The following is a 25,170-nucleotide window of genomic DNA, read 5'->3' on the forward strand; positions in this document are numbered from 1 at the left end:
CCCTTACCTGCCCCAGGTTGTGCTGAAAAGGGTTTCCTAGTGCAAATCTCCCAGACGGTCTCCAGGAGCCTGAGACTGGCTGAGTCAGTCCTCACTGAGGCCCAAGCAGCAGGGAAATGTATGAAGCTTCCCTCTTGTGTCGTGGTTCATCCAAAGATTGAGTTTTCTTTGAAATCCCAAAATCCTGTCACTTGAAATTCGGAGCCTTGCAGAGATGTGTTCACTGCTTCAAGTGGTGGAAAAGTCTCCAGATGGACGAGTTCCTGCATCCATCTGCACTTTCAAAAGTCTGTAATTTAGAGGTCAGGCATGTTTGTAGAGCAAAAGCTCCAATAAAGTAGGTGTAGAAGAGTGTGTTAGATGAGCAAGGGAGATGGTGAGAGAGAACATGAAAGCTTCCCAATCCCCTTCACCTCTAACACACGTGGTTCACATCTCCCAGGAACATACAGCTGAGGGAGCCATGGACAGCAGAGACTGAGGGATGGAAATTCCATATTTGGGACCACAGGTTTCTTCATCTTCCTGTTCCACCAGCAGATCTAATCCCCTTATGCACATCAGAGATAAGGTGTTCTCAGGCACTGTCTATCCCTCCATGTGACTGAGGGTCCAACAGCTATGAATGACCTTTTTCTTGAGAATCAAATTTGGATGTAGACTCAGCAGTGGACACGGTCCTCCCAAGCACAGGGATCATTCACAGTGAGCAGCACAGAATCTGCCCCGTGGGCACACTGTGCACGGCTCCACAGCACACCAAGTTTAGCCCTACTGTGTGGAAACAGTTCTGCTGCCAACAGTGAACACTGTCATCATGGGGGGTACTTTTTACAAAACTCTTCACAAGACTTGACAAAGGATCCTGGTTTAGAAATGCTGCCTGGAGACACCTGACCATCAAATATGAGCATGAAGTTTGAGTATTCTCCCTGGCAACAAATTAACAGCTTCAACAGACATTCCTGGAAAACTGGAAATGTGTGACTTTGGACCAGATAGGAGATCACTGTTAATCAAAGAAAGAGTGAGAGAGACAGACAGTTGAATTGTAGCATATAGGACAGAGAAAATGGTGCTTGGTACATAATTCTTCCATTTTTAACAGTTCTATGCTTTCAAAATTAAACTAGTATTACTTTGCTTCCAGAGTATGCAATATTTTTATTATGGTAAAATAAACATAACAAAATGTTTCATCCTTTTATTCGTTTTTAAGTGTGTAATTAAGTGGCAGTTAGTACAGTAAAAGTGTTGTGCAAACACCACCACTATCCAACCCCAGAGCTTTTTCATCAGTGCACTCAGTACCTCTGTATCTATTAGGCAGCTACTTTAGAAAATCCCAAGGATGAACCAAAGACGGTATTAGCACTTCAACCCAGCTTCTGTGAAATCTCAGTACAGTAGAGGGTATTCCTCATCCAGGAACCCAGATGAGACACAGCCCCTGGGGCCTTTTCTGGGCTGTTTCTTCCCAAGGAGCAGAGGAATTTCAACAGGACTGTGGCCTCTGAGACAGCTCTCTCCTCTCTGACAGTACATGTGATTAAATCTGGGGTCCTCATTTTCAGTTCACTGAACTGATCTCTACAATAGTTGAAGGATCCTGGAAGATGAATTTGGATTTGTACAGATCCATACAGGCAACAGTGGCATTTGCAGTATCTGTGCCAGATGGGGCTCTCCTGGAACAGAATGTTATGGCTGCAAGTGCACAGTTACACCGTTGAAGCAGATACTGAATTCTTGTCTATTCCCCTCAGAGACTAGGATCAGAATCAGTGTGCATTCATGTGGGATGGACAACAGTATACATTCACACTTTTTCTGCCGAGCATCATTAGCTCTGCCTTCCCTGTCATGATATCATTATGGGAGTTCAGACCATCTGGACATCAGAGTTGAATCACATGTACATGATGGGCGCGGCCTATTGGAAGGTTTTGAGAGATCCATGCACTTTTCAGAGTGGGAAATAAACTAAGATGCTTCCTCCTCCATATTAGCTGAAATTGGGAGTTTAGTTGTCTGGAGCAGCTGAGACTCTCCTATAAAATAAAGAACATGTTATTATATCCTTCAACTCCCCCTAGGAAGAAAGAGACACAAGGTCTATAAAGGTCTAGTGGTAGCATATTTTACACTCTGGGAAGGGGCTCCAACCCATATATGAGGAGCCATAAATATCACCCATTGTTTTCCAGGCCCAGAGCATTGAGGCTCTGCAGCAGGTTCAGGCAGAGTTGTGAGTGTCCTGCTGTTGGGGCCAGAGAATCCAGCTGACTCTACTGTGGGAACTGAAACCTCCTGCACATGGCAAACCCCATTGGAGAATCCCAATGTAGACTCCTGGGGTTTTGGAAGAAGGTCATGTCATGTGCAGTAGAGCATTACTTCCCTTTGGAAAAACAGCTCCTTTTGTGTTACTGGGCCCTGGGAGAGACAGGATAACACTGGACATCAAATGACCATGTTGCCAGAACTGCCAGATGCCCCCAGTTGTGAGCTCAGGCAGGCCAGCAGAGGTCTCAGGTGAAATGGATGTGACACATCTAGGACAGAGCAGGGTCAGGGCTCTAGGACTCAGTCACCTGCATAAACTGGTCTACATTCGTGTTCTCATTTCTCTTCCACCAGTGCCCCTCCCTGGCTTCACACATACGTCTTACGGGTGGAGATGGGGCTGAAGCAGGTTACTCCACAGCACCTGTCACGTTAAGGGGTAAAATGAGATCAGCATTGTACAATCACAACATGATGTGAGTCTCATGTGAATCCTACTGTCTAGTCACCATATTAGACATAAAAAGGTAAATCAGTTTCAATAATATACTGTATTTAACACAAAGTGTGAAAAATAATATTTACACATGCACACAATCTAAATTTATTTATGAGATACTTTATAGACATTTTCATAGCTACTGTTACCATTATTATTTTGGGGAGATTCTTTATGTTGGGATTGTGTGGTTGATGGAGGTTTGAAGGAGTCCGATTAACAAGGGTGACCTGTGCTGGCTTCGTAAGTGTCAACTTTGATAAGCTGAAGGAGGGGTGAAAGCGTGATTGTTTGTACAGGATTTGCAGGGTGGAGGTGGGCAGCTCCATCCTACAGCTGCCTCTGTGGGTGCATCTCTGATCTCTGCATGGTGTGAGGGTGCTCCCCTTTCAGTGCATTCCTTGCAGGAGGATCAGACTCCATCTCTCCTTCAGGACTCCTAGAACCTTGTGAACCTTGTATGTCAGGCTCCATTTTCATTTTCTAAGAATACAAGGAACACTCAGATATAAATGGGCATTTGGATGCTCACAATGGAAATTTGGTAAATTTGCTTGTGTTTCCACTTCAGGTCTGTGGTAGTTCATTTTGGTGACAGCTGGTCATCTTAGTTTGGGTTCCCTGGAAGTAGACTCTGAGATAAGGATGTGCATGCACAGAAGATCTGGAAGGAGTGAGGGAAGCATCACCCGCAGAAGGAGACCCTGACCCACAACAGGATTGCAACGGAGGCCTCAGGCATCCACGATGGGAGGTCTGGAGCTGGAAGGCCTTTCAGTGTCATCCTGCATTAAGGCAGGGCCTTGGGTTCTTGGCTCACGCAGTCATCAAATCAAAACTCTCAAAACTGGGCCTAAATATGAGGAAGGAAGTTTTCTGGACCTAATAGCACTTCCCAGTGAGGGCACAGTTCTGAGCTCCTAGAAGCTCCCAGCAGTTGAGGGTGGGTGAGCTCAGAAAAGGGTATTGAGGCTGATCCCACAGTGTCCCCTCCTCTGCTTTTCTTGTTCGAGATCCCAGGCTGCCATGGAAGCCTGGAACCTCAGGTGTTGAGCTGAGGTGGACAGCTTTGGGGACTGATGTAGGCTGTTTGGAAGAAGTGACCCCATCACCATCATGTGGAAATCTAAGGCCAAGTGATGGTTCTCTACATCTCTCTCATCTTCCGTCCAGTTCTTATTTCCCCAAATCACTCCAGAGGCCTAAAAACACCATAAATTCTGATTATAGCAGCCCTAAATCCACTCCTGATCCACCCTCTCCAGAGCCAACCTGGTTGGCTGGACAAAAGGATGGCCTGGAGGTCTCAGATCCAGTACAACTTGGCCAGACCTGCTTATGGCTTGGTCCACAGTCTTCCTGGTGCTGGAGGAAGAACATGACACAGATGAAAAAGGGGTTTGTGTCTCACTTCCCCATCTGCCTGTGTCACTATGGGATTGTTCTAATTCCCAGAAAAACAGTAATAGTCAGCCTCGTCTTCGCTCAGGGTGCTGCTGATGGTCAGGGTGGTCGTGTCCCCTGAGGTGGACCCAGAGAATCGCTCAGGGATTCCAGAGGGTCACTTACTATCTTCATATATCACCAGCACAGGGGCCTGGCCGGGCTTCTGCTGGTACCAGTCAGCATAATTTTCCTTCAGTACATCTCCAGAGCAGGTGATCCTGGCTGTCTGTCCTGGGGACACTGACACCAAGGGTGGCTGTGTCAGCTCATAGGAGGCCACAGAGCCTGCAGGAGAGGACAAGAGAGGGGGCTTGAAGATAACAAACCCATTCCAGTGGTGTCACCCTGGGGCTCTGTCTGGGCTGAGCTCAGGGTTCAGGGCAGGACAAGCTCAGAGGCCTAAGAGGGCTGAGCCTGGGGCAGGGTCTGGGGGCAGCACCTGTGTAGAGGGTGAGGAACAGGAGCAGGAGTGTGGTCCAGGCCATGGTGAGACACCCGGAGCTCTGCCTCCTGAGCCTGCAGCACAGCTGGGCTCCCCAGTCCTCTCTTATTTCCTCTCAGTTCCACTGGAGCAGTGCATCCTTGGTGTTTATGCAAATTTACTTCTGTGGGACGCCTCATGGTGGGATATCCCTCAAGCCAGCTCTGGGGCAGCACAAGAAACTAAGAAAGAAGGAGTGAGTCCCCAAATTCCTTCATCTGCTTCTCTAGTCAGAAAATCAGCTTTGGCCTCCAAGACCTGTGATCACAGTCACCTGCCTGGGTATTGACAACATGGTTGCTGTCTCAAACCTCTGTCTCATGTGGTCTGTCCTAGGCTGCATTGAGCAGGGCTGTGGACCTTCCAGGAGCCTGGCGTGGGGCTGAGCTGGGCCCTGCTGAGAGATCATTGATGACACTTGACTCAACAGCAAGTGCACCAAAGATGCGTCATCTTTCTCCTCTTTCATCTCCGCTCCGGATGCCCCAGAATCACTTGGCCCCATCCTGGCAATTTTATGTACGTGATGTACTGTGTCTTTAGGACACTTATTAATCATTGCCGTTGGAAGAGTTTTGTCATTTGAGCAACCACACACATTGTGGATGCATCCCAATCCCTAGTCTCATTTGACACGTGCTGCTGCTCTTTCCGTGGTATCCCCCAACCCCGCAGTGGACCAGCAATTGCCATCCTCAGCTCTTCCTTTATTTATTCACTTTTTCTCATCAACGTTTTATGTAAACTTGTGAAAAGAACCAGATAATCACACTGTACTGAAAATCTAACTTTTGGTCCCATGGTCTCTCTGAGGGTCTCCAGGTCATGGTCTCTGCTCAGGACATGAGCTCCAGAAGGTGTGTGTTCCGTAGTTCCTCCAGCCATGCAGATCCTGTCACTGATCAAAGGACAGCCCTGTGGTGAGAGCTGTGGACTGGGGCAGGTGAGAATCCCCTTTCCTCTGGAGAGCGTCTCCTCAAGGAGGCTGGGAATGCCCCATGCAGAGACCAGAGCCCTGATCGCCCCACCCCACACACCTGAAACTCCCCTGAGCACAGGAGCTCCCCACTGAGTCAGAGTCCACCTGGAGCTGGAAGGAGAGGCAGAGGGAGGAGGGGTCGCTTGTCTCTGGAAGTGCCCAGGACAGAGGGATCGGCTCCCCAGGACACTGCTGGATAGGGAGGGATGAGGCCCTGAGAGTGGCAGGAGGCTCAGGCAGTCATCCTGGGTGAAGGACTTGGGCTCTGGGAGCCCCATCCCCTCAAACTTTGCCCCTTCCAGAGCACCTGGACCTTGGGACATCTCCCAGGAATCCCATCCTTGTGGGAGCTGCCCAGGCTGACCCCTGGGCCCAGACTCCTCCAGCTGCATTTCCCAGGCAAAATCCTAACTGTGCCTGGGCTCCTGCCAGTGTCCTGGGGTGATGATTTGTGTGCTTAACTCTCAGAACGTGGTTACTGCAGCCTGAGGGGGTACGGTGCACTGTCCCGACTTCCGGGCTGAGGACTGATTCTCTGACATCTGTTGAACCCCAGACTGGCCTCCCTCTTAGGCTCCACCTGGGCAGCCCCAGCCTGTCTCCTGGTTGCTCCTGGATGCTGCTCTGCTACCCCCTGCTGGTGGATGTGACTCACACCAGCAGCTTCCCTCCAGGTGAGGTGTAGCACCTGTCACCTCAGAGGCTGTGGACCAGGGAGTCCAGCCTCATTCTGTGCCAGCGTGACCCCATCTGCCTTGCTTGGCACAGAGAGGTCACATACACTTGCAGGGAGGTGGGGTAGGTGGAATTGCTATAATGATGTCCCAGGTTTGAAATGCCCTACAACAGTGGTTTGGTTGTCAGGACTAATTAGAGTGAGGCAACCGAAGCTCTTCTGCAAAGCTTTCAACGTCCAGAGATAGATGCAGGCCATTCTTCAACGATTCAGATTTCCTATACACTTAGGAAGCAAACGGGTGCACCTCCCACCTAATAAGAGCAGCTGTGGTTCACTGCGATCACCCCATGTTTCTGGCACTGCAGCTTAGTTGTGAACTAAAATCACCATCATTGGCATGATTAGTTTCATGTTTGTTTATTTCATTCCACACCTCTTAGAGTTTGTGCCAGGAGGATTTCTTCACTAGCCTAATCTGTCTTCCTGATGAAACTGGGATTCTCCTGCTTATTCTCAAATGGGGACTGCTGTTCCCACCATACAGAAAACAGGCACTTTTTGACCACCTTTCTTGGGATTTCTACAGAGGAATGATGAGAGATTCCATGTCTGAGGCCCATTGGAGCCCATTCGATGATACCCCCTCATCAGACTTTAACTAATATGCCTGTTGTTGCTTTTCTGTCATGTAATTTTGAATTAAGAAAAAAGATTTTTAAGTTCAGTATAAGCTTCCCCAATTTACAGGAAGTGATACTCAGGTCCCAAGAGACTAAGTGGCTGAGGAGAAGAGAGAGCAGTGGTGGCAAGTCCAGGAGTTGACACAGGTGTCCTGAGTTCTGAACTTGGGACCTTTGGGGCAGAGCTTGACCAGGGTGGGGAGGAAGGGGCATGAGGGCGAGGCAGGCAGCAGGACTGTGTCTCACAAGCGCACTGCCATTCCCCGTCATGGTCTGGCCATTCTGAGAAGCCCACTTCAGCCTGTGGAAGGTAGGGGCTGTACCCCAGGTTAGAACTGGAGCATCTGTGAGGATTGAGGGCTGTTTTAGGTGCGGGACCTGGCCTGGCACCTGCTGGTTCTCTCTGCACTTTTGCCTGCTCCAGTCTCTCCTGAGAAGGTGGTGGACAGGTGTCTCATGCCCACCTCTCCTGGGGGCAGCTGTGTCTGTAGGAGACCACAGAACCTGTGGGTTGAGGAGACTTTGGGGCTCATTCTCAGAGAACCATCTCCTGAAGCATCACCTGGGCTTAGGGCCCTGTAGGGACTTATCTGGGGGCAGCATCTGTGCAGTGAGGAAAGGTGACAGGTGAGGGGCACAGGCCATGGGGAAATGTCCCAGAGCTTTGTCTCTGGAACCCATAGCTGAGGCCATTTTCCTCAGGCCTTCTCCATACTCTCAAAGGTACCCACGAAAATGCTCCCTCCATCACGCTGGACTGGAGAGAGCTTGGAGGCTCCAGTGTGGGAGTCACGGGTCTGGAGAGAGCTTGGAGGCTCCAGTGTGGGAGTCACGGGTCTGGAGAGAGCTTGGAGGCTCTAGTGTGGGAGTCACGGGTTTGGTTCATGTGAGATTATTCTTCTCATATCTCATAGGGGAGGGATTATTTGAACAAACTCAAAGGAATTACAAGAATCCCATACCCACGGTTGTCTGTGAAGCTCACAGGGTGGGAAGGTGTCTCTGTGTTGCCAGGGCCCTGGCCATTGTGGTGTCTCAGTTCCCCTTCTGCTGCTCTGTCAGGACCAGACAGGTGTGTACATGTGGCCCACCCTGAAGAAGGTTCTGTATGAGCATAACAATCGTTAATGACCTTTACTCAGCAGTGACTATGGCCTGTGCCTTGCCTGTTTCTGGACCCTGACCCCGCAAACTCATTTAACCCAGAAGCACATCTGAGGGAGGAGGTAAGTGAGGAAAATAGAAAAGTTTTGAATTTGGGACATTTGATACTTGAGACATTCCTTGGCAATAGCAGTATGCACATGTACACACAAGCACACACACTCACACACAGGTATATGCATTTACACACAGGCACACACATCAACACACAGACATATGCATTTACACACATGCATACACATGGCACTGCTTTGTGCACAGGTAAAAAGGGAGCACAGCCTTCATCCTGCTGTCCTGTTCTGTGGGCTTTCTGTTGCAGGCACCTGAATGAGTTCTGAGAGATATCACCAGGATGTGTCCCAGCAGAACTGCAGCAAAACCACTTTGTCTTGTCCAACTCTGTGATGTATGTTACACTCCTACTTGCCTTCCTAGACCTGGCCTTGCTTGGGGCTTCCTGGTGCTGGGAGGAGATGTCCAGTTCTGCAGAAACAGTCAGGACAATCTGCTCAAGATTGGCAATTAGTTTTTGACCTGTGGCATGGACAGGTCTGGGGTCAGAGCTGAGGCCTGAGGCAGGTGAGAAGCCCCGTCCCTCTGGAGAGTGTCTCCTCAGTGAGGCCGGTGATGCCCCATGCAGGGACCAGGGCCCCAAATGCCTCACCCCACCCACCTGAGACTCCCCTGAGTACAGGTGCTGCCCTTGACTCATAGTCTGCCTGGATTAGTAAGGAGAGGCAGAGGGAGGGTAGGGAGGGTGAATCTGGAAGTGCCCAGGATAGAGGGCTCAGCTCCCAAGGATGCTGCTGGACAGTGAGGGACGAGGCCCTGAGAGTGGCAGGAGGTTCAGGCAGTCATCCTGGGTGAAGACCTTGGGCCCTGGGTGCCCCGTCACCTCACACTGTGCACCCTCCTAGAGCACCTCGACCTCGGGACATCTCCCAGGGAATCCCCTTCCTGAGGAAGCTGCCCAAGTTGACACCTGGGTTCAGCCTCCTCCAGCTGCATTTCCCAGGTGAGGCCTTCACTGTGCCAGGCTTCTGTCAGTGTTCTGAGCTGACACCGTGTGAGTCTGACCCTCGGAACATGGTCACTGCAGCCCAAGGGGATAGGATGAACTGTCTTCACTTTCAGTCTGAAGACTGATTCTTGGACACCTGTTGAACCCCAGGCTGGCCTTCCTCTTTGCCCCAGCTGGGCAGCCCCAGCCTCTCTCCTGACTGCTCTTGGCTGCAGCTCTGCTGCCCCCAGCTGGGGGAGGAGACTCAGCCCAGGAGATTTTTTCCTTCCAGGTGACCCCACAGCACCTGTCGCCTCAGAAGTTGAGGACCAGAGAGTCCAGCTCCATTCTGTGCCAGTGTGACCCAATCTGCCCTGCCCAGCCCAGCGCAGAGAGCTCACACATGCAGTGCAGGGAGGTGGGGCAGGTGAAATTGCTATGAAAGTGTCTCAGGGTTGAAATGCTCTCCTCTAATGGGTTTGTTCGGTCAGGACTAATTAGAGTGAGTGAACTGAAGCTCTTCTGCAATACTTTGGAAGTCCAGAGAGACGTGCATGCCATCCTACAGGGACCCAGGCCTTCTATGCACTAAGGAAGCAAAGTGGTGCACCTCCCACCCAGTAAGAGCAGCTATGACTCACTGCCATCACCTGATGTTTCTGGTTCTGCAGCTTAGTTACGAGCTAACATCACCATCGTCGGCATATTAATTTCATGTTTATCTTTATTTCATTCCACACCTCTCAGAGCTTGTGCGGGGAGGATTTCTACTTTAGCCTGGTCTATCTTGCTGATGAAACTGGGACTCTCCTGGTTATACTCAGTTCGGGAACGTAGTTGGCATCATACAGAAGGCAAGCTCTTTTTGAGTCCCTTTCTTGGAACCCTACAGAGGAAAGACAAGAAGTTCCGTGACTGAAGCCCATTGGAGTCCATTAAATGACATCCCCTCAGCAGGCTTTAATTCACATGACTCATTGTTTTTCTATCTTGTAATTTCAAATGAAGAAAAGAGCTTCTTCACTTCAGTATAAGCCTCCTCACTTCACAGCAGGTAACACCGAGGCCAAAAGAGACTAACTGGCTCAGGAGAACAGAGAGCAGTGGGGGCAAATCCAGGAGCTGACCCAGGTGTCCTGAATTCTGAACCTGGGCCCTTTGAGGTGGAGCTTAACCAGGGTAAGGAGGGAGGGGGCATGATGGCCAGGCAGGCAGCATGGCTGTGTCCCATGGACACACTTCCATCCTCCATCATGGCCTGGGCATCCCGAGAAGCCCACTTCAGCCTGCAGAATGTGGGGGCTGTACACAGGCTAGAGCTGGAGAATCTGTGGAGAGTGGGGGCTGCTTTGGATGCAGGGCCTGGCCTGGCTCCTGCTGGTTCTCTCTGCACTGTTGCCTGCTCCACTGTCTCCTGAGAAGGTGGGGGACAGGTGTCTCATGGCCAACTCTCCTGGGGGTAGCTGAGTCTTTAGGAGACCACAGAGGATTCAGGTTAAGGAGGCTTTGGGGCTCATTCTGAGGATCCCATCTCCTGAAGCATCACCTGGGCTGAGCTCAGGGTCAAGACTAGGCTTAGGGTCCTGTGGGGGCTTAGCCTGGGGCAGCATCTGTGCAAAGAGTAAGGAGAGGTAGCAGGTGATGGGCCGAGGCCAGGGAGAGACATCCCGGAGTTTTGTCTCTGGAACCCATAGCTGCGGCTGGTTCCCATCATATTCCCAAAAGTTCCTATGAAAATGTTCCCTCCATCTCACTGGATTGCAGAGAACTCAACAGGCTTCAGTGTGGGCTTCATGGGTTTGGTTCATGTGGAATTCTTTTTCCTCTCATATCTCATATGGAAGTGATTGTCACTGCTTATTTGAGCAATCTTGAAGGAATGATGGGAATCACAGCCTGGTGTCAGGACACAAGTCAGGAATCTTAGGAGGGTTTTGGTCTTACTTCCTCATTGCTTGGGATGTGTGGGACAGCAATAATGTTCAGTCTCACTGCTGGGATCCCAGGGAGTCTCAAAGAAGCTCACTAGTCAGACTTGAAGCCTGAGAATCAGATTTTTGTCTCTTAGTTTTAATCTTTGACCCCACACCTCAGCTGTGTGGGGCTCTACTCTGTTTCTCATGGAACCAGGAGACAAAATTGTTACCCCCAGTGTTGCTGCGGATTCAGCAAAGCAGATGATGACAGACTGCCAGGTGTCCATGAAGTGGAGGGAGACTGAGTCAGAGCAGTCAGGACCCCATTCCTGAGGGGACGGACAAATGTAGAGATGAGCAAGTGCGTGGCCTAACCTCAGGGTGCTATGGCTTTGATCTTTGTCTCTTCCAAATCTTATGTTGAAGCTGGATCCCCAGTGTTGGAGGTGGGAACTAACGGGAGCTTTTAGGGTGATGGGAGTGGATCTCTCATGAATAGTTTAATGCCCTCACTTGGGGTGAGTGAATTCTCACTGTTTCCACAAGAGCTAGTTATTTAAAAGAGCCTGGCGTCTTCCCCTTCTCTCTTGCTTCCTCTCCCCCCATTGACCTCAGCACACACTGGCTCCCCTTCACCTTTTGCCATGACTGGAAATTGCCTGAGGTCTTCAGCAAGAGCAGGTGCCACACCTTGAACTTTACAGCCATTGGAACTGTGAGCCAAATAAACCTTTTATTTTCTCTATAAATTACCCAGTCTTGGGTACTTCTTTACAGTAACAGAAAAAGATCTAAGACACAAGGGGAGGAGTGAGAAGTGACCTGGGCTTCTACAATGTGCTCTCCTTGTGTGAGTCTCCTCTGTGGCTTGAGTGAGGTGGGTGAATAAGAGCTAAGCCACTCAAAGTGTGGTCCTTGGAGGACCAGCAGCATCAGCCTCACCTGGGAGTTGCTGGACACAGACAATTTGGGGCCACATCCAGAACTGCTGAGGCTGCATCTGCATCTTAACCAGACCCCTCAGGGGCTTGTATGTCCACTAGAATCTCTGCTCTAAGCCACAATGAAAATCTCACTTCCTCTACTTTTGACAACAAGCCCTTGTCTCCCCAGGTCCTTCCGAGGCCACCTGGGTCTGGTGCTTTACAGGCCTGGACTCATCAAACTGAGTTTGATTCATGTGCTTGACCCTGTCATGATATGCAAAAAAAAAAAAAAAAAAAAAATTAAAAATGGGCATTTTTACAATTCACATGGGTGGTGTGTTGGGGAGGAGAAAATATTTTAATGAGATATCCAGAGAGAAATACATGGCTTATGCCTTTTTTTTGTTGTTGTTCTCACTCAGCTCCAGTAAGTCTTATTTCTCAGACATATTATGTTCTGTTCTGTGTTCCAACCACCATGTGTTTTTCTCTTTGAAAGCTTTCCTGTGGATATCCCTATTCTTCACCCAAAACCTGCCTAAATGCTACCTATCCTATCAGTTCCCCGTACTCACCACTGTTCAAGGAAGTGGTCTCTGACCATTAGAACATTTGGAAATACAGAATTGGAATCTTTTAGTGTTTTTGTTTTTGTTTTTTTTCCGATGGAGTCAAATTAGTTCTGCTATTGACAGTGGTTGTTATCATTTTAAATGTTTACATTGTAAATGGTGCTGTAAGTCCGTATGGAATATCCCCAAAGTTGATCCTTGGGCCACAAAGACTTTTTTAAAGCTTATTTTTATTTTCTTTAATTTAAGTGAGATGAGGGTTCACTTATCTCACGGGGCTAGTGTGGCCCAGGCTAATATCAAACTCCTGGGATCAAGTGATTCACCCATCTTAGCCTTCCAAAGAGCTGGGATTACAGGCATGAGCCACCGTGTAAGGCCACAAAGATTAAAATTCTTCTTATCTGATAATTTAAAAAAGTTTACCAAATCCTAAAAAATGAGCAGTACTGAACTATTTGTGAAAAGGCCCAACATTAAGCAGAACAGGAAATTCAAAAATAAAACTGTAACCAGATAACATTTTTCTGTTTGATAAGTTGGCAAAAATTTACACTTTCAACAATGTACTCTGAACAAGTACTTCCGGCTGGCATTGAAAATTGGTAGAACCCCTCTGGAGGGGAATCTGACAACAGTGGGTGAAAATAACAAACACACATCTTTCTGACCCGCAATTTCACTTTTAGAAATGAACCCTGTGGTCATATTCACACAGGAACTCAAAGGAGGCCGCATACGGATGTTCGCTGCACTGTTATTTAAGATCAAGGTTGTGGCGATAACCATTAGAATGTAGTTGGCTAAAATTCTACCCACAGTGTGGGAGATGGTGATGCATTTAGGGTGGAGACATCCCTGAGAAAAGCAGTGACTGCAGCAATCATGCAGCTCCTTGTCACTGTCCCTGCATTTGAAGAGCTAGGAAGAGTTGCACATTCAGGGACCACAGCACACAAGCATCAGGAAGCTGTCCCTGTCCTGGATGAGAAACCACAGGGCCAGTTTCCTTTTGGACTTCATGGTGGGAAAGGAGAGGAGCTGAGAGAGGAGAATTCTCAAGGCCGCACTGCTGGAAGCCCCTTGCACAGGGTGAAAAAGCATCTTCAGAGCAAGGAGGAAGCCTGAGAGCCCAGGGCAGGTTTTGGTCTCAGTTCCCCATGAACTTGGACCACTGTGGAAAGTGTTGCTGCCTGCATATGAGCTGCAGTAATAATCAGCCTCGTCCTCAGCCTGGAGCCCAGAGATGGTCAGGGAGGCCGTGTTGCCAGACTTGGAGCCAGAGAAGCGATCAGAGACCCCTGAGGGCCGCTTACTGACCTCATAAATCATGAGTTTGGGGGCTTTGCCTGGGTGCTGTTGGTACCAGGAGACATAGTTATAACCACCGATGTCACTGCTGGTTCCAGTGCAGGAGATGGTGACCGACTGTCCAGGAGACCCAGACACTGAGCGAGGCTGAGTCAGGGCAGACTGAGCCCAGGATCCTGGAAAGAGGGAGAAACACACTCCAGTGAGTCAGTGCTGGGCCCAGGTGAGCCTGAGGAGCAGGAGACCAAGGATCAGCCCAGAGGACCCAGAAGCCCCTTCCTTGGAGGCGTCACCTGTGCCCTGAGTGAGGAGGGTGAGGAGGAGCAGAGCCCAGGCCATGGTGGAGACGTCCTGAGAGCGCTGCCTCCTGAGATCCCAGCACTGGACCTGCCCCTAGCCCTGTGTTATCCCCTCTGCCTCAGAGGAGGGCGGGGCCTCCATGCAAATCTGCGTCCTGAGCTCCTCTCCCCACCCCACCCTCACCTGGGCCTGGGCTCAGAGGCTTCTGCTTCCCTGGACAGTGGGGCTCAGCTGAGGAGACTAAAGTCCTTGTTTGTCTATTCTGATGGCAGGAACTTAATTTTTTTGTACCTGATTTCCTCAGGAGAGAAAGATCTGCTGAAATCCCTTACCTGAGTGAGCTCCTGGCCCTCAGGGTCTCTGCTGTGAGGTGACTGTGTCTCTGTGACCTTCTAGGCCTTGGCCCACCCTGCAGTGCCCTCTGCTTGGCACCCACCTCCAGGCTGTTTCTCCTGTCAGGAAATGGGGGTACCCACCTGGTGGACCCCTCTGCTGGGTATCGTTGGTCCCTGGTCTCCCCAGCTGCAGCCTCGTCCCATCCCCACCCCCACGCTTTGTGCTGAAGCATCTGCAGCATCGAATCCCTGGAGCACATCAGCCGCCCCAGACAGTGCACCCACATCCACACGGGCACATGTGGGAGAGACCCTGTGGAGGGAACAGGAGCACTGACCAGGGCCGCAGTCCTGAGCTTGATTCCACTGCTTCCAGTGCTGCCCTTCCCACTCATCAGCAGACGACGTGTCCTTCCCACCGTCTGGGTCTCAGCCTGAGAAATGGGGACCACAGAGTCCACACTGCACACAGGTGATCCATGGGAATATGACCAAGCAGGACAAAGGGAAAGTTTGTTAACAGACTTATCTGTGTGCAACAGCGTGATATTTATTGTGAATGTTTGCTTTGTTGAACTGTAATTTATGTGTTAAATCACAGAGATGTGTGTTTCCTGCTTTCTTACTTTTCCCATCAGACCACTTCCTCAGCACAACTTAAAGCTGACCTCTCTAAGCCTTGCGACAATGAAGACACACAGACATTCAATAAATACGTTTTTTTGTTTTTTTCCTTAAAAGGATTTTTGTATCTTTTCTTCTCTCCCCATTGCTTATAACAAAATTCTTTTAATGTTTCATATTAAATATTAACGGATTCAGGTTCCATTTAAATATTATAACATACACTATCTTGTCTTCCCACCTAGATTCATGTCTGGAACCAGGACAAGTGCGTGGAGCACCTATTTGAGCACCAGGAAAGGAAATGGTACGATGCAGTTTGGGATGGCCCCGGCAGATGACATACAACAGAGTCAGTGTCAGACTCCTGGATTTCCTCAGTGTTCCCTGGCTGGTTTCCTGACAGCCTGAAACTTGAAAGGGGCACAAACCTGAAAGCAGAAAGAAGACCAGAGAGCCCTATTGTTACGGATTGAAGATAGGAAAGGATATTATTTGACTCAAAGTGAAGGCTCAGTCCCCTGCACAAGCAGGTGGTTCACACCTGTGTTATCTCTCTTACACCAGCGCCCCTCCCTGGGTTCACACCGATGTCCTATGGAGGGAGACGGGGCTCCCTGCACCAGGTCACTCCACAGCCCCTGTAACCTGAAGGGGTGAGGACCAGCACTGTTCATTCACAATACGTTGTGAGCCTCATGGAAATCCCACTGTCTCGTCATCGAATTAGAAATACAAAGAGAAGAGAATGAGTTAAATAATATACTTTATTTGCTTGACATAACAAAAATAGTATCACCTTCATATGTAATTATGTACAATTATTTAAGACATCTTATATATACTTTGCGTGGCTACTGTTGTTATGTTTTGAAGAATCTGTGGAGATTGTGTGGTTGATGGAGATGTGAATGGGTTTCCTGTTGACAAGCGTGGGCTGCTGTGACTTTTTAAGTGTCAACTTTGATAGGCTGAAGGAGGGGTGGAAAGAATGATTTTTTACCCCGGGTGTGGAAGGTGGAGGTGAGCAGTGTCCATCCTGCAGCTCACCCTGTGGGTGCATCTGTGGTCCCTGCATGGGGTGAAGCTTCTCCTCCTGCCCTGGGTATCCCTGCAGGGGGATCTGACTCCAACTCTCCCTCAGAACCCAGAGCACCTGGTGACTCAGGCTCCCTTTGCATTCCATACAAGTGCAAGAAACACTCAGATCTCATTGGGCATCTGGATACTCACAATGCTAATTTAGGAATAAACGGGTGCTTTCCAGTGTACAGTGGCCTCCTGAGGTCCTGCATGGCCCATGTTGGGAATGGCTGGTGATATTAATTTGGGTTCCCTGGAAACAGACTCTGACATGAAGAATTGTATGCACAGAGGATGTGACAGGAGGTAAGGGAAGGAATACCGGGCAGGAGACCCCGACCCTCATTGAGGCCTCAGTCTTTCCCACAGGAAGCTGTGGAGCTAGGAGGAATTTCAGGTCCTCCTATATTGAGGCAGAGGGTTGAGATCTTGGCCTGAGGCACTCATGAAACCTAACCTTGCTGAGGAAGGGCATAAACCTGGAGGAGGCAGTTTTCTGTGCTGAGCAGCACTTCCCAGTGAAGAAGGCACAGCTCTCAGCTGCCACAAGCTCCCAACAGTGCTGGGTGGGTGAGATCAGAGGAAGGAATCCGAGCAGATCCCACAGTGTCCACTCCGCTGGTTTTTCTGTAGAGAATGACATGAGCCTGAGCTCATGTCTGGTGACTGATCCAGGATATTCAGGCCAAGAACTGGCTTGTCATGACCTGTGGAAATCCAGAGACCAGCTGAGGGATGTCTACTTCAGTCTGATGATTCAACCAGACCACATTTCCCTAAGTCACAGCTGAGTCCCACACCCCAGTACATTGCGGTCAGCTGCGTCCTAAATCTACTCTTGACGCCCCCTCTGCAGAGTCTGCCTGGAGGGCTGGAGGAACTCAGATCCAATGGCTCAGAGCCAGGTGAACTGGGGCAGACCTGCTCATGAATTTGTCCACAGCCTTCCTGGCTTGAGGAAATGTCCCATCCTGGTCATTTCATCTGAATGATGGATTGTGTCATTTGGACACTTGTCACCTACTTCACTGAGAATAGTTGAGTCATTTAAGGAACCACTCATCCATGTGGAGTCATCAGGACGTCTGGTCTCATTTCACCCATGGTGTTGATACTTCTAGTCCGACCCCATCCCCACAGTACACCAGCCATTGCCATCCTCAGCTCTGCCATTGTTCATTTATTTTTCCATCAATATTTTATGTAAAATGGTAAAAAGCACCAGGGTTCTCTATCTAGCGTGGTTTTCTGGTGACTTTTACAAGTTTACATGAAATATTGATGGGAAATCCAACTTTAAGCCCCATGGTCTCTGTGAGAATCCCAGGGACACAGTCTTTGCACAGGGTGTGGGCTCCATAGGGTGGTAATCCCAGATCCCTGCAATGAGATATATCCTGTCAATGAGCCAAAGACCACCTGGTGGCCAGAGCTGTGGCCTGAGACTGGTGAGAATCCCTTTTCCTGTGGAAACCATCTCCTCAAGGAAGCTGGGGATGTCCCATCCAGGAACCAAGGTCCTGAATGCCCCACCCCACCCACCTGAGACTCCCCTGAGCACAGGAGCCGCCCCTGAATCAGAGTATGCCTGGAACTGGAAGGAAAGGCAGAGGTAGAAGGGACAGGGGAGCCTGTGGAAGTGCCCAGGACTGAGGGCTCAGCTCCTCAGAATGTTGCTGAACAGAGAGAGACAAGACCTGAGAGGGGCAGGAGGCTCAGGCAGCAATACTAGGTGAAGGGCTCAGGCCCTGGAAACCCTTTTTCCTCACACTGTGCCCTCCTCCTAGAGCACCTCGACCTCGGGGCGTCTCCCAGGGAATCCTAGCCCTGTGGGAGCTGCCCAGGCTGACACCAGGGCCCAGGCACCTCCAGCCGCATTTCCTAGGTGAGGCCCTCACTGTTCCCCGTCTCCTGTCATTTGGGAGACACCGCGTGAATGCAGCACTCAGGACGGGTTTACTGCAGCCCAAGGGATAGGATGCACTTTACTGGGCTTCCAGACCCAGGACTCATCCTCAAATACCTCTTGAATCTTCAGGGCTGGCCTCCCTCTTAGGCTCCTCCTGGGCAGCCCCAGACTAACTTCTGGTTGCAGCTCTGCTGCCCCCTGCTGGTGAGGAAGATGGAACCCAGGAGCTTCCCTCCTCCAGGTGACCACAAAACACCTGACACCTGGGAGACTGAAAAGTATGGAGTCCAGCGTCAGTCTGTGCCATATGTGAACCCTTCTGGCTCAGCACAGAGAGGTGGCATATATGGTTGCAGGGAGGTGGGGCAGGTGCATTTCTGGTAACTGAGTCTCGGGTTGAAATGCTCTTCTCTGTACCATGGTTTTTGATCACAGAATACAGAGTGAAGGATAAACTGTAGCTCTTCTGTGAAAAACCTTAGTCCAGCGAAATGCGGTTCTCCCCACATGTAGTCCTGCTTCCCATGTATACTGAACACAAGATTGATTTTCCCACCCCAATAAGAATGGCTGCACTGTAATTGGAGCACCTGATGTTTCTGTCACTAAACCTCAGTTGTGTGCTTCAACCATCATCACCATCATTGTCATGGTATTTTTTTCTATTAATCATAAGATTAAGAAGATTAAGGTAGAAAATTGTGACCATAAGTAGGTGGGAGCTTTCTGTGTTCAGTTCACAAATGAGAAACTCTATAGCATTCCCTACAACTGTGGTTTAATCAGCATGGTTTGATTTTTCCTTATAAACTTAAATACTTATCAAAAGTTAACATTTCAGTGATTAAAATTGATACTTTTCTTCCATGAGATTTGGATCATTTTTACATGTTTGATGTGAAACTCTGCTTCTTATTGCTAGAAGGCCTTTTCCTCCCTGCAGGAAAAATCAAAATGACTTTTAATCCACATTAGGCCCCTGTTGGATGGCAGGCCCCAAGTGGATTCCTAGGCCCCAGGTGCACATCAGGCACAGGTGTACAAGCAGGCCCTGGGTGGACTTACCTGTGTACAGGTAAGGAGCTGACCTGGGGGGAGGGTGAGCAGTAAGCAGCCCAGGATGTTCTGAGTAGATCTTATGGAAGGAAGGAGACAAGGATACGGAACCTTAAAGAAGTGAGTTCACTTCCTTGGTGACAGACCCCATTGGAACTTAGAACTCTGGTAACCAGGCACCCAAATCCTAGGGACAGCCCCGCAGCCAGCTCCCTTGGTGGGAGACACTCAGGAGAGCAAGATGTTCTCATGCTGCATCCCCACATCTCGAGGTTCGTGCTTCAGGAGGGCCCAGAGCGAGAGCCTTTCCCACGATGCAGACGCAGGCTCATCCCTCACCCCGGGCACCTCTGACCGAAGGTGCCGTGAGTAGGAATGTGTTACAGTTGACTGCTCAGCTAGAAGGCATTTAAGGTCATCCTAAATTAAAGCACGGCTTTGGGATTAAGGCATCAGGCAGTCATTGCTCTTTTTTTTTTTTTTGAGACGAAGTCTGGCTCTGTCGCCCAGGCTAGAGTGCAGTGGCCTGATCTCAGCTCACTGCAAGCTCCGCCTCCCGGGTTCACGCCATTCTCCTGCCTCAGCCTCCAGAGTAGCTGGGACTACAGGCGCCCGCCACCACGCCCGGCTAGTTTTTTTCTGTATTTTTTAGTAGAGATGGAGTTTCACAGTGTTAGCCAGGATGGTCTCGATCTCCTGACCTAGTGATCCGCCCGTCTCGGCCTCCCAAAGTGCTGGGATTACAGGCTTGAGCCACCGCGCCCGGCCAGTCATTGCTCTTGAACCATATTCTGAAGGAGGCACATCTTTGCATGAGGCCGTTCTTTGCACTCAATGGCATTTTTCGGAGGGGAAGACCTGTATGAAGCTAGGGATGCCAAGGCATGCCACAGTGCTCACTAGGAAACTTTCCTGTTCAGAACGTGAGATGCATGGAGCTGAGGCTTGAGGGTCTCAGTTAAACATGGGCAGTTCAGACCAATAATCCAGGGCATTTGGGCCACAGGGTCCAGGCATTGTGTTAGATCCAGTCACCACACAAGAGGAACTCCAGGGACCATGGCCACTCAACAGCTGTGTGCCTCCCTCTTATTGTCCTTCCACTTAGGTCATCTTGAGCCAGGACACCCTCAGTCCAAACAACAGCAGAACAGAGTGGTCCTTAGAGCCTCAAATCCTATACTGACCCAACTTCTGCAGAGCCTGCCTAGAGGGTTGCAGGGAAGGGCAGCCTGGAGGTCTCAGATCCAGGTGAACTGGGTCAGTTCTGCTTATGACTTTGTTCACAATCCTGCTGGGGCTGGAGAGAGAGGGTGACACTGACAGTAAAGGGGTTTCTGTCTCACTTCCCCATCTGTCTGTGTCACTGCGGGATGGGTACCACTGTTATCCCAGGAGCCACAGTAATAGTCAGCCTCATCTTCCACCTGAGCCCCAGTGATGGTCAAGGAAGCTGTGTTTCCTGACAAGGAGCCAGAGAATCGGCCTGGGATCCCTGAGGGCCTATTGGTGTTACCATAGATAACCAGCACAGGGACCTGGCCTGGCTTCTGCTGGTACCAGCTTGCATAATAGGTTTTGAGGCTGTCTCCTTGGCAGGTCATCCTGACTGTATGTCCCAAGGCCACAGACAATGCAGGCTCCTGAGTCAGCTCAGAGGAAACCACGGAACCTGCAAGAGAGGACAGGAGGGGTGTCTGAGGATGAGGCTCTCATTTCCAGAGCCCCACACCCTCCATCACTTTCTGTGCTGAGCTAAAGCTCAGGGCTAGGCCAATCCCTGGTTCTGTAGGGGCTGAGCACTGGGAGGCAGCACCTGTGCAGAGAGTGAGGAGGATGAGCAGGGGAGGGGTCCAGGCCATGGTGGAGACGACCCAGAGTTCTGCTTCTGAGCCCACAGCTGGGGAGGAACCTCCAGGTCTCTCTTATCATAGGAAGGGGAATCTCTTCATGCAAATTTACTTCCTTTATTCTTATGTCGCTATTAGGTGGCTCTAGTGAGCAGTGGATGCAAATCTGTTCTCCATTCCCTAAAACATTTGTCCTAGTTCTGTCTGGGCCCTGAGCCTGATGGCCTTCTCTGAGTAATTTCTCAAGATCAGAAGAAGGGCCAAGTGTGTTTTAAGATTCGCCCAATACAAGCAGCCTCAAAATAAACAACAGTCATGCCCTTTGCACTTGAGCATTACCAGGGGCTTGGACTCATTAGGAGCCTCAGACTGAATCTCACAGTGCCCCCTGGTGCCCACAGTGTGAATGCCATTTTCTGTACATCGCTAGATCACTCAGAAGGGCTGCCTATGAGCCCATAATTCATGCCAGATGCATTGGTGAGAGTTTTACAAGTGTTACCTCAAGAAGACTTTTATAATATGGAATAGCATGTTGGGGAGCCTTATGCTCCAAACCTATCTTTATTAACGAATCAATATTAGGAGGTGAAATGTTTTTCCCAAGTCTGCCAGACAGTAGAGAGTGGAGTCAAGATTCCATCCAGGAGATGCACCTCAGAGCCCGACCTTCCAGCCCCTCCCTGCTCTGCCTCCTGCACCCTGCTCCATCTCCTCCTTCTCCCACATCCAAGGTCTTTGGGCTCCCTCCTGTTTTCATTTGCTAAAGTTCCCACAAGAAGATACAAAAGAGCTAGTGACCTAAATTGCAGAAAGATATTTTCTCACACTTCTGAAGCTTGAAAATCCACGATAAAGGTGTTGGTAGGTTTGGCTTCCCCTGAGGCCTCTCTCCTTGGCTTGCAGGTCGCTATCTCCTTGCTGTGTCCTCACATGGTCTTTCCTCTGCACACTCATCTCTGGTGTCTCATTTCTGTGTGTGCAACTATTTACTTTCTAGGATGACATCAGTTAGATTGGATAAGAATCCACCCTAATTTCTTCATTTTCACTTAATCACCTCTTTAAAGACGCTATATGCAATTTTGGTCACACACTGTGCATTACAGCTTCAGTGCATGAATTTTGAGGAACATAATTCAGCAAATAACCCCCCACCCAATGGACTCCAAAAAACTCACGTCTTTCTCCCTTGCAAAAATATTCACCTCATCCCAGTAGCCAAAATCCTAAACTAACTCAGCACCAACTCTAAGACCCAACTCTCATTTATAGATCATCCAAATCAAGTGTGGGTGATTCCCCAGGATGATTCATCCTGAGGGTTTAAAGGAAAACAGCTTTGGGGGGGTTTCATCTCCAGTCTCCTGTTATCATCCGGGTTCCAGAAAAATAAACTTCTAGTTCATTAAGATTGAAATAGGTCAGGCGCGGTGTCTCATACCTGTAATCCCAGCCCTTTGGGAGGCCAAGGCAGGTGGATCACAAGGTCAAGAGATTGAGACGATCCTGGCCAACACGGTGAAATCCTGACTCTACCACAAATAAAAAAATTAGCTGGGTGTGGTGGCACATGCCTATAATCTCAACTACTCAGGAGGCTGAGGCAGGAGAATCACTTGAACCTGGGAGGTGGAGGTTGCAGTGAGCCGAGATTGTACCACTGCACTCCAGCTGGCAACAGAGCAAGACTTTGTCAAAAAAAAAAAAAGAAAAGAAAAGAAAGTGAAATTCACTGTACATTCCTAAAATAATTTAGAGGACATAATAATTTAAATGCCCATAAATTAAATTATATAATCAGTAGCCATGGGCTATTCTGACAGCATTTGAAAAGTGTCGTAGTTGAGACGGAAAATATAACTCCAGAAAACCCAAAAATTGTATTGTTTTTAGAGCAGAATATGTCCGAGTTAACTAATATATATTGTAGACAGAAATAATATAGTCCAAAGAAAATTAAACACTTGTAAGCACATTAAATTACTAAATCCAATTTTAGCATTGAGCATCAACATTTTGGTGTGCAAATAAAGCAACCTCTCAATGGTTATATAAAAAGGCAGTTGTTGCCTACTTCATGTTACAGTTTATTGGTGGCTTAATTGTGCTTTCACAGTTGGAGAGAAGGATGTTCCAGAAGATGTTTCTTTTATCTCAGTAAAAGGGAAAATACTCTTTTACACAAAAGAATAATTTGCAGGATAACATATGTCCAGTCTCACCATCCTGTTCTTGTCACGGCAACTTAGTTGGGGGACTTACAGTCTAAAATCTCAAACTCTTTCTTTATCCCATTGTTATATTCTGAGTTCTATAATCTGATTTACAAAAATCTGCAATACGTTTAAAACTTGAACTTCATTTATTTGTTTGTTTATGACACTCAGAACACCAACAATCTTGTGTGTTTTTGGTTTCAGCTACAAGGCTGAATATAGGACCTTTTTTTTTGCTTAGTCTACATTGGATCTCACCCGACTTGATACAAGCTTCCTTGCACATTTGCCCCGAACTCTCTCTCCAAGTTTCTACAGAGGAGGAGTCTCTCTTCCTGTTATACTAAAGCTCTCACAAAACTCAGAGCAAATGGATGAAGATGAAAGTCATGAGCTTGTGACACAGGGCTGTCTTGAGCAGAGACAAGCTCCAACCAAATAGACGGTACAAGTATGTTCTTATCCAAAGAAAGACCTCAGGCTGCTATAGGAGGTGAAGTGAATTGCAGTGTCCCTCACAAAGAGGTCTCCACCTAGAACATATAATGGTGCAATTTTCAAACTTCAAATCACCCTAGAAACCAGGGACTGTTAAACCATATCCTGTGGAACGTCCCTGGTCTGCCACCTTTTTTTTTTTTAATGTCCCCAGAACTGACAGTGGTTTTTATACATTTAAATGGTTATGTTGCAGATGGTGCTATCAGAACCTACATATTATCCCCAACATTGTCTTGTGTGTGGCAAAGACTTCTTATCTAGACATTTAATAAATAGTTGAACAAATCCTAAAAAATAATGAGCCCTAAAATATTTGTGTAAATGCTGAACCTCAAGCAGAATAGGAGAAATCAAAACTCAAAGTGTAACCAGATAACATTTTATATCTCACAGGTTGGTAAAAATTTGCACTTTCACCAATGTACTCCCATCGATATTTAGGGCTGGCGTTGTAAACTGGTAGAACCCCTCTGGAGGAGAAAGTGAAAACAATGGGTAAAAGTTAGAAATGAACATCTTTTTGACCCAGCAATTCCACTTCTGAAAATTTATCCTACAGTCATATGCACACAGGAACTCAAAGGAGTCTGCACAGGGATGCTCGTTGTAGTGTGATTTGTAAGATCAAAATCATGGTGATAACCATTAGAGGTTGCATGGCTAAAATCCTGCTGTGGAATACTCTACAGCCTTAGAATACTTGGGCAGTGCTCGATGCCTAAGATGTCACAGAAAAGAATACGAAATGGTGCATGTATGGGATGGTCTTTGACAAAGGGGGACCAGGACAGGCCCCTTACACTTCACTCTCTCCTTTTCCTCTGAGCTTTTCCACATCAGCCAAACACATTAGGGACAGTGGAAGCCCCCTCAGGCTGGGCCTGGCCACCTGCTTTGGCCTCTGAATGCAGCCTGGCCTGACAACTTGGCTGCAACTTCATGACCAACCCAGAGCCAGAACCACAAAACTAAGCTGCTCTCAATTCCAGATGCACCGAAGTGACAAGATCACAAACACATGTTCTCTTAACATGTTAGTTATTAGGGAGAAATTTTTATGCAACAATAGATAATAAATACAATTTGGTTTCTGAAATAAATTTTCTTGTGGATATTTCAAGTATACAACATGTTGATATGGGATACACATATAGTGAAATGGTTACTTTGTTTTTCATAAAATCCATTTAATCAAAGTTTACGAAGCCTAAACTACATACAATCATGGCGATGTTTACCAATTGACTAAGGAAATTTAAATATTGGATGCAACTAATGTCCGAACACTTCGTCAATTCATTCTCACTTTTAGTAGATTAATAAATATTTCAGCTACAAAAGTATTGACATCCAT

General features: G+C 48.5%; 1 gene segment (V, D, J or C); it reads right to left on the reverse strand.

Moving 5' to 3' along the window:
* LOC112633745 overlaps positions 1-25,170 on the reverse strand; it is a 674,114-nt gene that overhangs the window by 275,532 nt on the left and 373,412 nt on the right.

Source organism: Theropithecus gelada, chromosome 10 (genome assembly GCF_003255815.1).
Source record: "Theropithecus gelada isolate Dixy chromosome 10, Tgel_1.0, whole genome shotgun sequence".
Classification (NCBI taxonomy): Eukaryota; Metazoa; Chordata; class Mammalia; order Primates; family Cercopithecidae; genus Theropithecus; species Theropithecus gelada.